The 14,273-nt window shown below is 37.3% G+C and overlaps 1 protein-coding gene across 1 annotated transcript in view; it reads right to left on the reverse strand.

Moving 5' to 3' along the window:
- Positions 1-14,273, reverse strand: part of LOC147369752 (histone H4-like) — a 42,255-nt gene that overhangs the window by 12,400 nt on the left and 15,582 nt on the right. The window contains exon 1 of the mRNA XM_086412627.1: positions 1-14,273. This exon is cut by the window's left edge and continues 12,400 nt beyond it; it is cut by the window's right edge and continues 15,582 nt beyond it. The gene's annotated coding sequence lies outside the window, so the exon portion shown is untranslated.

Here is a 14,273-nt window from a genome sequence, read left to right on the forward strand (position 1 = left end):
AAGTGAAGGCCAAACCTCATGCTGTATGTATAAGTGTCATCAAGCTGCTGTAACAAAGTACCACAAACTGAAGTGGCTTAAAATAAATTTATTCCCTCACAGTTCTGGTGGCCACAAGTCTGAAATCAAGGTGTCAACAGAGCCATGCTCTCTCTGAAGGCTCTGGAGGAGGAGCCAGGAGCCTTCCTTCCTTCCTTCCTAACCTCTGGTGGTTGCTGACAATCCTTAGCAAGCTTCAGCTTCTGGAAGCATCACTCCAGTCTCTGCTTCTGTTTGCATGTAACCTTCTCTGTGTATGTGTCTGTGTCTTCATTGTCATTTTCATTTTGTGTGCAAATTTCTGTTTTCTTATAAGGATACCAGTCATTGGATTATGCCCACCCCTCATCCAATATGACCTTATCTGAGCTAGTTATATCTACAGGGATCCTATTTCCAAATAAGTTTACGTTCCAAAGTTCTGGATAGACATGAATTGTAAGGGTCCCCATTCAACCCATTGCATCTGGCATGAAAGATTGTTCATAAGCTTGGTCACAGTCTCTTAGGCCTCATCTTCCATCCACTTAATCCCATTCACTCTGTATTTTGCTACCTGTGATTACTTAAGTCTGGATGCTGGATTTCTGGTTCCAATTAGGCACTCTCTGAATATAGCAAATATTGAGATAACACATATTTCAGCAAGAAGAGTAGTAATGTAGCTTACTCAGATTGTTCAGGGAAGAGAGGTATATATCTTGTTTATTTTAGTGGAATAAATTGGTGCATAAAATCAAAGTAAAGGGTATACCTTTTTTTCTGAAGAAAATAAAAAAGAAAATAAAAATACCTTGAGGCCTCATAATTCCTTTTCCTAATAAATGAGTCTAAGGAGAAAAGTCAGAGAAATAGAAAATAATTTGTGTGCAAAGGTATTACATAGGGAATTATTTTCAATAACAAAAAATGGAAAACAAAGGAAATAGTCCATGGTAGGGAATGTTTAAATAAATGAAAGTGTATACATTTCTATACCCTTTAAAATTTATGGTTTTAAAGTTTTGTTTTTAAAAATCAAGTTAATATTTGGAAATATTTACAATAAATTTTTAAATAAAAAAACCTAGAAATTAAATTATATACAGTATGATCCCCATCACTTAAAGCAGGGGTTCACAACCAGGGGTGATTTTGTCTCCAGGACACATGTATGATGTCTGGAGACACTTTGTTAGTAGAGCTAGGGAAGAGAAGGACCTGCTTCTGGCATCTAGTAGACAGAGGTCAAGTGCGTTGCAAATGTTCTGTAATGCACATGACAACTCTGCTCAAAAACAAAAAATTATGCAGCCTAAAATGTTAATATTGTGATGGTTGAGAATCCTTGATTTAAACATATAACTGATTTATTTTTGCTTTTCTGTCTTTCTTCTTTAAAACAGAAATAATATCTATTTCATAGGGTTGTGGTGAGAATTAAGTTAGGTAATGTAAGTAAAGTGTTCAGAACAATGGCTGGAATTCCCAAGTGGTGCTAGTGGCAAAGAAAATGCTCACTAATCCAAGAGACTTAAGAGATGTGGGTTCGATCCCTTGGTTGGGGAGATCCCCTGGAGGAGGGCATGGCAACCCACTCCAGTATTCTTGCCTGGAGAATCCCATGGACAGAGGAGCCTGGCAGGCTACAGTCTATGGGGTTGCAAAGAGTCAGACATGACTGAAGAGACTTAGCACACACACAAGCACAGGGTCGTGGTGAGAATTAAGTTAGGTGATATGAGTAAAGCACTTAGAACAGAGACTGGAGCACGGTAAAGTATGCAGTAAGTGTTAGTTACTCTTAGCTATTATCTGTCACAGTGCAAAGAAAGAAGAAATACTCCAGAATATTGCAGTGATAGCATTACAGGTGTTGCCAATAAAAGACCTTTGGGACTGTACCTGTAGCTGAACAAGTCATAGCCAAGGAGGACAAACACCATGGAGAATCATGGGGTGTCTTAGCAAGACAGTGTTAGGATTATTACAGAGTTTGGGCTTTGGTTGGCTGACTTGTGGGAGATTCTAAGGAAACAAAAGTGCTGTCAGGAAGTGGGGGCAGTTCTGTGACTGAGCATCTTATAAGTCTCATCTGTAGGGAGGGCAGATGGGTAAAGATAGAGATGTAATTGGTAAAGAAGTAGCAGGCATACATTTTGAATGAAAAAGGGAGTGCTCGATATTTTGTGGGAGGCACAGTGACTTTGTACTCATCTGTGCTGAGACAAAGTTGTGAAGTAGCCTTGATTAACCTCATTTTATCACGGTCTTAGACTGATCTTGTCTAGGGTTGGTATTTTGTATGATAGTTTATTCAACAGGAAAATAACATGGCCAGCAGTGAGTGGTAGGTCAGCCTCTGAGTCAGAGGCTGCTTTTTCTTTCTTTCTCCCTTCCTCCTTTCCTCCTTCCCTTCATCTATCCCTCCCTCCCCCCTTTCCATCTTTCCTTCCTTTCTCAGTACTTTAAATTTTCTTCACACTGTAAAAATATTTTCTAAACTTTCTACTTTGAACTTACATTATTACTTTTGTTATCAGAACAAATACGTGTGAATTAAAAAATAAAAAATGGCATGCTCATGGAAAAAGAAGTCAGGTCTTCAGTATTCTAGAATAAAATCTTATGTCCATAAAATAGGCATAAGGAAACAATTGTGAATAATATGTACTCTCACCAATAATACTTCATGACCGTTGCTACTGAGGAGCTTGGGGGAAAAAAACGGAACGTAGCTATTTTTTTGTGGAGCATTCCCTAGGTGGCTTTCTTTAATATAGAAGTTACAGGGAAGGGTTCTTTGTGGTAGTGGCTTTTTAAATGAATTACACATACAGAAATTGAGTTGCTTCTTCACAGGAGGATGTCAAGTTTGGATGACATTATGTATCAATCAATTGGATCTTGATTTATAGAAAACAAAATGTGGTTTGTCTGTATTCTTTTAAAGAAAAGAAAAAAAAAAACATACAGTCCATATGAAAGAAAGTATGAATGTCTTCAGGGTCCCACATTCAATAATAAGCAAAGAAAATAACGAAAAATTGGATTTTCTCTCTGAAATTTTCTACCAAGTGTCAGGACCAATATATTAAATGTATTTTATATAACAACAGGAAGCAAATATCCTCTACAACATCCTTACAATGTACATGAATTCTCTTTATATTCTGAATCCTTTTGAGATTGGGTTTTTGGGTCTATTGAACTTTGAATGGATTTTTAGTTATTATTTAATCTTTATTTTTAAAGTTAATTTCAATTCATTATAACAATTTCAAACAGTACAGAAGGGTATAAAATGAACAGAAAAATCATTTTTCTTTTCCCAATTCTGATCCCCTAGTGACTTTCCAGTTTTTATCTAATTCCACGTTTGTGACAGATATTACTGATTTTTTTTTCTCTTTTTAATTGGTATGAATGTATTTATTTTCAGAATTGAAATCTTGATGTAAGTTTGGGTGATAAGACAGTATGTGCCATGAGGCCAGGCCTGATTTCTCCCCATGGGATCACCTCAAGTACCTGTGCATTTATTTGCTTTTCAGTTTGAATGAGAGAATGACTCCTATAGAACAGCAGGCATGCCTCATCTCAGCAAATGCTTTTGTATGAGCCCAATGATTCAGAAAAGAGAACATTTTTATTCTCCCTGTCTGCATCTCCCATTATCCTTTCACAGAGAATTTGTAATTAACCTTATAATTCCCTATCAAATACCTCTCCCTCTTGTTTGCTTCTGTTTCATTTACTTATCACATTTAGTCTTAATAGTAGCTGAGCTCTTGAAATCATCTCCCTTACTAATCGCTTCTGCCCTACCCATTCCCACATTTCCCCCCCTAAAACATAGATCTGGATCCTTCCACTCTGAAAAACTTCTCATGACTCTTACTGCTTCCAAGATGGAATCTTCTCTTTTTAGCAGAGACTTCAAAGCTTTTCTCCATATATTCAACTTCTTTCCAGGTGTTATTTACCCTCACTCACTGCTCCATAGCCTTTACCTAATAATCATTCATGCAACCAGTAGTGCTTACGTGTCTGCTATGCTACCTGATTATGTACCATTTCCATTCTACCCATTCACTGGAAACATGTTGTCACTTATTTTAGTCCCTTTCAGAATATGCTACTCTTCCTTTTCCATCAAGAAAAATCTATGTCCTTTAATACTCAAGATCCTCTCTATGCAGAACTTCTATAGAGTCCTCTATATTGACCATCCTGTTCTTTTCTTTATGTGCTGATAGTACTTTGCTTATACCCACCAGTGTACACTCTCCCTTTGAAAGTAGATGGTTACATGTGTCTTCCCTATGCCCTGTAATTGTAAGAGATTCTTTCAACCCTCCATTTGTCTTTGTTTTTCTCATGGTTTGGAGCAAGTGCCTGATCCCTACAAAAACTGTTGTACAACTTGAAGAGTCTTTTGCACAAGACAGTGATGACAGGTGGCTTATTAACTAAGAACTCTCTTAAGAACTTAGAGAATGTGCAGGAGACATGAAGATCTGAGATGAATGAGCTGAACAACTTCCACAACTGAGGTGGGAGGAGTTTGCCTAACCTCTTAGGCATATTGCTAAGGCAAAGTGTAATTTCTGTGGCTGGAGGACAGAGAGGGAGGAGGAGAGGACATTAGTTATCAAAGGATACAATAGGTCCTGTGATATGGTTGGAGTGTGATGGTCAATAAAAAGTTTTCAATTTTTAAAAATTGAACTATAGTTGATTTGCAAAAAGACACATGCACCCCTGTTGTCAAAGCAATACTATTCACAATAGCTAAAATATGGAGTCAACCATCAACAGATGAATGGATAAGGAAGATATGGTACGTATATACAATGGAATACTACTCAGCCATATAAAAGGAATGAAATTGGGTCATTTGTAGTGGTGTGGATGAACCTAGAGCCTGTTATACAGAGTGAAGGAAGTCAGAGAAATACAAATATCATATGTTAACACACACACACATATATGGAATCTAGAAAAATGGTACCAATTTTTAAAAATTGAAATATTGTTGATTTACAAAAAGATACATGCACCCCTGTCTTCATAGAAATATGATTCACAGTAGCCGAAACATGGAAATAAACTAATATCTATCAACAGATGAATGGATAAAGAAGATAAAGAATATGTGTGTGTGTATATATATATATATACACATACACACACACACACATATATATATAATGGAATACTACTCAGCCATGAAAATAGAATGAATGTTTTTTTTGAATGCTCCTTTCCACAGGTCAATGAGTGTCATCCTCAAGAATGGGGTAGACTAGGTGCTTAGGCATCTATAGAGGTCCAGTAAGTGTGGTCTCACTTTAGCTCACAGAGTCTTAATAATGTTTTGTTCTACACTTATAATGGCTAAAATGAACATTCTTTCTAAATATCATGATTTAGGAAGCTAAGAGAGATGATCTGAAGAGTGAGTCCATTCCCATTCACACATTTTTTAGTTTCAGGGACAACTCTCATGCCTGACTGTTGGGAGTCACTGAAAACTTTAGGGTTCAGATATTCTTGCCCTCATTACTTGGAATGATTTTGAGGTGAAAGGTCACATTCCAATGAGAACCATCATAGGAATGAAATCTCTGACATTTGTATCAGATCTTTTGATAAAACTTTTATAATCTTGTTTTGAGGCTTTGATTCTAGAGTTACTTTTTTTTTTTTTTTTAGTTTTTCTCCTTTCTTCTCATTTATTGTTACCAAGGTACTCACATTTTCCCTGATGATTAGAATAGTTTAACATTTGCAAATGGTTGCATGCTGATTTTTTTTTTTTTGTATGCTGATTATGGGAATGTTTCTAAACTAAATAATCATGTGATATGTGAAAAAAGTCAAATGTCTTATCATTTTTTAGCTTTATAAAAGCTTTTTAAGGTTAAAAATCTTTTTTTTTTTTTTTTTGGTTATTTGCAATAGTAAAACTTATTATAAGCCTCTATAGTCTGAGTTCCATGGGAGGTTATAAGAAAATAGAAGTAGAAAACATTCAAATGACTACTTTGTTCAAAATTGCTTCAGCTGCTTAATGGATTATTTTTTCAACTTTAGCATTATATTAATAAATACTTTTCTGCAAATATTTTTTAATCTAAATAGACTCAGTTACATATGTACCAGAAATATTCTGTATCCTTTGTAGTTATTTTCATTTACTGTCATTTATATAATTGTTTCTATAAGAGACGTACACATTGTAGGCTTTTTTTTTTTTTTTTAATTGCATAGGAGTTGTTGAAGAAATGAAGCAAAATGATCTAGTTTGGTTGAGCAGGTGTTTTTGGTATCCTGCTAAATAATGCATTCTCTTAATTAAACATACACAAGTATATTTAGCTTTTTGGCACTGAATAAATTCCAGGTTCATAATAAATCTGGAAATGTTCGCTATTCTTAGCATTTCATTTGGCAAAATGATGTATAGCCTCTGAATCAGGAAATGGGTTCACCTTTACTTTTAGTTAATTCCTGTCTGTGTTTATGCCATTAGCTTCCTCTGCAACTTGACATTAGTGCACTGGCTCTATCAGCCTATCACTTACACCTCTGATACAATACTATTTTATTGTAGTACCTTTTCATGCTTTTAATTCACTCATTTAATTATTTCTGGACTGTAGGTTTCTCTAGAGGGTAAGTTTCTTGAAGGAATGAATAAATTTTCTGGAACTTGGACACCCTGGGAAGCTAGCCTGGCTCTTAGCATTATTTGTGTGTATACAAAATCCAGAGGTATTTTCCTCAGCAAAGTTTGTAACACTAGGAATAATCACAGGAAATATATTTAGGTTTAGTATTTAGGTTTGCTTTATATTCTGAATGGGGCATTTCATGGGTTATTTTGACTCATTTTAATTCAAGGATAATTTGAATTACACCCAAAACAGTCAGTCCTAGGAGCTATTTTTTTCTGGAAGAGTTCAGTTCAATAGAAGTATTCAATAACTGTCTCACACTGAACCGTCATCAGATCAAAATATTTCATCAGAGTGGTAGAATTTTGCATTGATTTTCCAAATGTTTTTAATTTCCTTGATTTGAATGTCAGGGGCATTTGGCTTATCTCCTTTTACTTAATGAATCATGAAACAAACATGGTTATCAGATGAGCCTACAATATTTGAAAAGAGTAGCTTTATTTATAAAGGCTCACATCAACTCATATGCAAAAAGATGGAGACATTCAAGGTGACCACCCTCAGTGACTGGATTCATTATTCAGTTTTTACCTTTTCCATGTCATCTATCATTTTCTCTGTCTCACTACAGAATGTCAAGGCTAGAAAGGACCTTTCAGGTCTCCTGCTCCTACATCTCTTACATTCTTATTTTATAAATAAGGGAATAGTCCAGGAAGGCTTAGTGAATCTCCTAAGGATAAACCACTTATAGGACTACAAGTGAAAGCCAGACTCCAAAGTTCCCATATCATTGGCCCTGCCTATCAGCCTGACTACTCTCTACCTGTATCCCCTCTCATTTTTCTCTAGCCACACATGACTTCTTGAGGCTCAGACAACTCACCCCTATCCGAGGGATGATGTTGTTTGTTGTTCAGTTGCTAAGTCACGTCCAGCTCTTTGTGACCCCGTGGGCTGGAGCACGCCAGGGTTCCCTGTCCTTCACTCTCTTCTGGAGTTTGCTCAAATTCATGTCCATTGAGTTGGTGATGCTATCTAACTGTCTCATCCTCTGCTGCTGTCTCCTCCTTTTGCTTTCAATCTTTTCCCAGCATTTGGATCTTTTCCAATGAGTTGGCTCTTCACATCAGGTAGCCAAAGTATTGGAGCTTCACCTGCAGCATCAGTCCTTCCAATTAAATATTCAGGGTTGAGATGATAACACTCAACATTTGTGTCTGTCTCAAATGCCTACATGGTTTCTGACTCTTTTACCAAATATCAGTATCACCCCCACTTCACTATATTTCCTTAGCCTTCTTCAGTTTCCTGCTTTATATTTATTATCTGAAAGTATAATGCTTATTTGGTTTCTACTATTGTTGTTTGTCTCCACCATTGAAATGTAAGTCCACAAACAGAGAATTATTTCTTTCCCCATTTCTAGAACAGAAGCTAGCATACTATAAATGTCCAGTAAATAATTATTACAAGAATGAGCAAGTGAATGAATGAATCCCATTCTTACAATCTCATGCAAAATGGTCAAGTGTATGGGCTTTGGCTTAAGATAGAATTGACAGCTATGCCATTTCCATGAGTGCATCCTTGGGGGGGGGGCAGTTAACCATTCTAAGCTGTAACTTTCTCAGCTGCAAAATGGATTAAAAAGTGATTACCTGTCTTGAAGGTTTTGAAAAGGTTAAAATGATATGATGCCTATAAGGCATTTTCCCCAGAATCTGTGTTTTGCATATTTAATTAAAATTTGACCATTTTTATTATTCTATCAGCCATCTTCAAGTTATTTCTAGAGGAGACTGTATCATTTAAAGCTCACTGTAGGAGTGACATCAGCAAAATGGTGGAATAGGAGTTTTCTACCATCCTCCCCTCCAAACCCACAATTCTGACAATTATTCACCTATGAATGACTTTGGGGAAGTCGGGGTGTCCAGCGGAGATGTTCAAGCACACCGTTGGAACAAAAACAATCCAAGATTAGACACATTGAGAGTCAGAGTAGCAGTTTCACCTCCTTTCAAGGAGGTGGAGTGTAGTGCCAGAAGAGACCTTCTTCACCTTTGATTTCTTTCATGGGTTAAACTGAGAGCTTGTGAGTACGCTTCTGGCTTCCCAGCTATGAGAGATACTGCCAAAGTAGCTCACTTTGTTCTTGTCCCATCCAGAATGCTAAGGTGTGCTGCACAACTGGGGGCAGTGAGGGGCTAGGAGAACAGCAGTTAGGGCTCTTAGAGGGCTCAAAAGGAAGGTAGATCCTACTAACCGCTTCATGGATTCCATCAGAAAGCCTGCCCCTGAGTAGCTAAGGACACCTGACCTGTGGATTCCCCCTGCTAGCACATAGTCACCCCCTGTGCTCCACATGCCTCATCCACACAGCCCTGAATCCTGTGGCTGGTTCCTCTTGTGTCCTCCAGAGAGTTGCAAGTACAATCCTTTGCAAACTGCTAGCCGGCCCTGACAGCTGCTCAGCCTCTGTTGCATGGGCAGAAAGCACCTCAGCATGCAGTACCCCAGGGAAAGCAAACAAGAGTGAAGCTGTCAGCATGCAGCCTAGCTTTGAAGAATAGAGAGACAGCAGATAATCTTAAGTATGCCCACACAAGTCCTCTTGGGTAGCAAGAACTATGAAATAGGTGTATCCATAGAAGAGCACTGATAAATCCTAGAATCCCTATCAGGATGGACAGAAGATAATTCTATACTAACACCTACATTAAGAAAAGAAGAACTCTCAAATAAGTAATGTAATTTTACACTTCAAAGGAATGAGGTAATGAACAAATAATCCCAAAGTTAGCAGAAGGAAGGAGATAACAGTGATCAGAGCAGAAATAAATGAAGTAGAGAGTAGGAAAACAATAGAAAACTCAGTGAAACTAAGCGTAGGTACTTCTGAAAGGTAAACAAAATTAAAACCTTTAGCTAGTCTTACCAAGGGGAAAGGACAGAGTGCTCAAATAAATAAAATTATAAATGAAAAATTACAACTTATATCACAGAAATACAAAGGTGATTATTGTAAGGGCCTACTATGAACAATTATGTGCCAAAAATTGGATAACTTGCTATGGTTAAATAGTCATCTCATCTACCAAGACTGAATCATGAAGAAACAGAAAATAAGATCAGACTAATAATGTGTAAGGAGGTTGAATCAGTAATTTTTTAAAAAAACAACAACAAAAATCTCCCAACAATAAAAGCAACAAGAAGACTGAGGGCCAGACAGCTTCCTTGGTAAATTTAAATGGTAAATGTTGACAGAATTAATGCCACTCCTTATAAAACTGTTCCTAAAGATTGAAGAGAGGTAATATTCTAACACTAATTTTGTGAGGCTAGCATTAGCCTGATATCAAAGTCATATAAGGACACTCTAAGAAAAAAAAATATATAGACCAATATCACCGATGAACATAGATACAAAAATTTCCAACAAAATACTAGCAAAATAAATTTAGTAGTACATTAAAAGGATCATACACCATGATCAAATGAAATATTGATATATCCCCACAGATTATTCAGCATCTGTGACTCAATAAGTGATATACCACATTAATAGAATAAAATAGAACTACCATATGACTATATTGATAGACACATTATACACAGAATATATGTTTTTTTAAAAATCAGTATCCTTAACATGATTAAAAACTCAACAAATTGGATATAGAAATAACATAATTCTACATAATAAAGGCCATATATGACAAGCCCACAGCTAACATCATACTTAAAGGTAAAAGGCTGAAAGCTTTTCCTCTGAGATCAGGAACAAGATCAAAGATGCAAGGATAAAAAATGTAGTATATGTTTATAGTGAAATATTATTTAGCCATAAAAATAGTGAAGTTCTGCCATGTTGCAACAATATGATGAACTTAATGGCATTATGCTATGTGAAATAAGTCATACAGAGAAATACAACTACTGTATGATCTCACTTCTATATGCAATCTAAAAAGCCAAATTCATAGATACAGAGAACAGATTAGTGGTTGTCAGGAACTTGGGAGTAGATGTGAGAAATGTGAGAAATGGGTCAAAGAGTACAGCCTTTCCCTTACAAGAGGCATACATTCTAGGGAACAAGTGTTCAGTAAGATGACTGTCATTAAGCAAAATGTATTATACACTTGAAAGTTACTAAGAGAATAGATCTTAAATGTTCTCAGTACACATACACAATAAAGTTTATTGTCTGAAAGTGAAAGAATGTGCCCATATCTATTTGTTATTTTATTTGTTTTTCTATTTGAAAATCTCACAGAAATAAGGAGAAGCTAAGAACCAAGCTCAAAAAAACTAGGGATTTGAGTGAAACCATGATCTAGGCACAAGGAACTTGTAACACTATCATTCATTTCAGTTCAGTTGTTCAGTCGTGTCCAACTTCTTGCTACCCCATGTACTGTAGCACGCCAGGCTTCCCTGTCCATCACTAACTCCCAAAGCTTGCTCAAACTCATGTCCATTGAGTTGGTGATACCACTGAACCATCTCATCCTCTGTCTCTGTCATCCCCTTCTCCTCCTGCCTTCAATCTTTCCCAGCATCAGGGTCTTTTCTAATGAGTCAGTTCTTTGCATCAGGTGGCCAAAAAGTATTGGAGTTTCAGCTTTAGCATCAGTCTTTCCAATGAATATTCAGGACTGATTTCCTTTAGGATTGACTGGTTTGATCTCCTTGCAATACAGGGGTTTCTCAAGTGTCTTCTCCAACACCACAGTTCAAAAGCATCAGTTCTTTGGCACTCAGCTTTCTTTATGGTCCAGCTCTCATATCCATACGCAAGTACTGGAAAAACCATAGCTTTGATTATATGAACCTATGTTGGCAAAGTAATGACTCTGCTTTTTAATATGCCATCTAGGTTGGTCATAGCTTTTCTTCCAAGGGAGGTTTTAATTTCATGGCTGCAGTCATCTGCAGTAATTTTGGAGCCTAAGAAAATAAAATCTCTTACTGTTTCCATTGTTTCTCCATCTATTTGTCATGAAGTGATGGGACTGGATGCCATGATCTTTGTTTTTTGAATGTTGAGTTTTAAGCCAGCTTTTTCACTGTCCTCTTTCACTTTCATCAAGAGGCTTTTTCATTCCTCTTGTCTTTCTGCCATAAGGGTGATGTCGTCTGCATATCTCAGGTCATTGATATTTCTCCTGGCAATCATGATTCCAGCTTGTGCTTCATCCAGTCTGGCGTTTCACATGATATATTCTGCATCTAAGTTAAATAAATAGGGGGACAACATACAGCCTTGACGTACTCCTCTCCCAATATGGAACCAGTTCATTGTTTCATGTCCAGTTCTAACTGTTGCTTTCTCAGGAGGCAGGTAAGGTGGTCTGGTATTCCCATCCCTTTAAGAATTTCCTGCAGTTTGTTGTGATTAACGCAGCCAAATGCTTTAGCATAGTCAATGAAGCATAAATAGATGTTTTTCTGGAACTCTCTTGCTTTCTCAATGATCCAAGGGATATTGACAATTTGATCTCTGGTTCCTCTACCTTTTCGAAATCCAGCTTGAACATTTGGAATTTCTTGGAGAATTTTGAGCATTACTTGCTAGCGTGTGAGATGAGTGCAATTGTGTGATAGTTTGAACATCCTTTGGCATTGCCTTTCTTTGGGACGGAATGAAAACTGACCTTTTCCAGTCCTGTGACCACTGCTGAGTTTTCTAAATTTGCTGGCATATTGAGTGCAGCACTTTCACAGCCTGATCTTTTTAAGATTTGAGATAGCTCAGGGATTAGGGGATATCATCTCTCCTCTCTTTTTTTTTTTACCCTTACTTCTATGACACCTGTGAAGATTCAAATTTGGTTGAGTGTGACTTTGATCATACAAGTTTGGTTGACAGTAGATGGTATCTTGGTTCTGAAGTCCTAGCCTGTGTCCGTTAGATGAAACTGGGTGTGTACAAACCAAATAACTAACTCAGAGAATTAGAGAATGTTAGAGAATGTTGCGGAGAAGGCAATGGCACCCCACTCCAGTACTCTTGCCTGGAAAATCCCATGGACGGAGGAGCCTGGAAGGCTGCAGTCCATGGGGTCGCTGAGGGTCGGACACGACTGAGTGACTTCACTTTCACTTTTCACTTTCATGCATTGGAGAAGGAAATGGCAACCCACTCCAGTGTTCTTGCCTGGAGAATCCCAGGGACGGGGGAGCCTGATGGGCTGCCGTCCACTGGGTCGCACAGAGTCGGACACGACTGAAGCGACTTGGCAGCAGCAGCAGCAGAAGAAGAGAATGTTGCACAGTGCAGAGACACAGGAACTCAGCCGTTGTCTCAGTAAAAATATTTGACTTTTGCATTTTGGAAAAGCAGTTGAGGATTTGTTTTCCTTGGTGAGCAGCAAGCCATGAAAATGACCTGCTTATTTGGCAGCAAACTCACATCCCCAGAGCTGTTGGTGAGCACCTCTAACCTGTTTGTTTTTTTTTTTTTTTGATGGCACTGAATTATGCAGGACAAAATTCCCTCAAATCAATACTCAAACACGTTTAATATCCAGCTAATTGATAAACTCAATAACTCATGAAAATGTAAACTGTGTGCTTCCAACTTGGTACAGCTTTAAAGAATTAAACAGCAGTTTTTATTTGTATTTTCCCTTTTCACAAAATTGACTGTCAATTGTTTCTAAGAGAGAAGCTTGGTAATTGGATTGTTTTGTGATTAATATTTATTGAGCACTATACTGGAAATTTGTCATTATTTTTGACTGTTCAGTATCTGATCCTTATTCCCAATGTTTGGAGAACTCTTTACTCTGTGATTCAAGGTGAGCATCACAGCCTTTTCCCTATTTATAGAAGCTGAGAATGCTGGTTACTTGCTTTCCCTCACATTCTTACAATACGATGGGCATCTGGCTTACAGTCTGCCAACTGGTTGTGTCTGCCTCGGACCTGGTTTTGAATTAATTACTTGGTGAATCTTGGTGTTCATCCAACAGTTGGAGGGGCAGGGTTCTTGATATATTGATAAGGTTCTTAAGCTACCAATGTTCACTGCTGCTACTGTCTCTAAGCAATGGACATAGTCATTATGCCAGCTGCCGTGTCTAACGCTTGAGAACAGTAGTAGTGATGATGTCCTCATATCATTCTGAGACTTGATTTGGGGTAATATACTTGGTCCTAAGCCCCTAGCAGGTTTTGAATTTTTCCAGTAAGTTTTTGAGCTAACTAATACTGTTTGATCAAATTCTTTTTGTGCTTTAATCAACCAGAATTGTTTTCTGTTGCTTGCAGCTGAGAATACTGGATGATACAAGGCATTTTTACATGTTTTTGGATATTTAGATGTTACGATACATTAGTGACTTTTGTTTATTCATTCATTTACTTATGAACTAGTTGGACATCGTCTATTCAAAATATATTTGTTGAGAAGCCAGTCTTTGCCAGAAATTGTGTTTGGGACTGGGCTGTTGTGTTTAAAGAGACAGAGGTGATTAACCTTATGATCTTCACTGTTGTGGGAAAAGACTGATACTAAACAAGTAAATAAACTAGATGGTATCAGCCAGTGATAGA

Source organism: Bos grunniens, chromosome 7 (assembly GCF_055505025.1).
Source record: "Bos grunniens cultivar Pamir isolate PY7600 chromosome 7, Bosgru_T2T1.0, whole genome shotgun sequence".
Taxonomy (NCBI): Eukaryota; Metazoa; Chordata; class Mammalia; order Artiodactyla; family Bovidae; genus Bos; species Bos grunniens.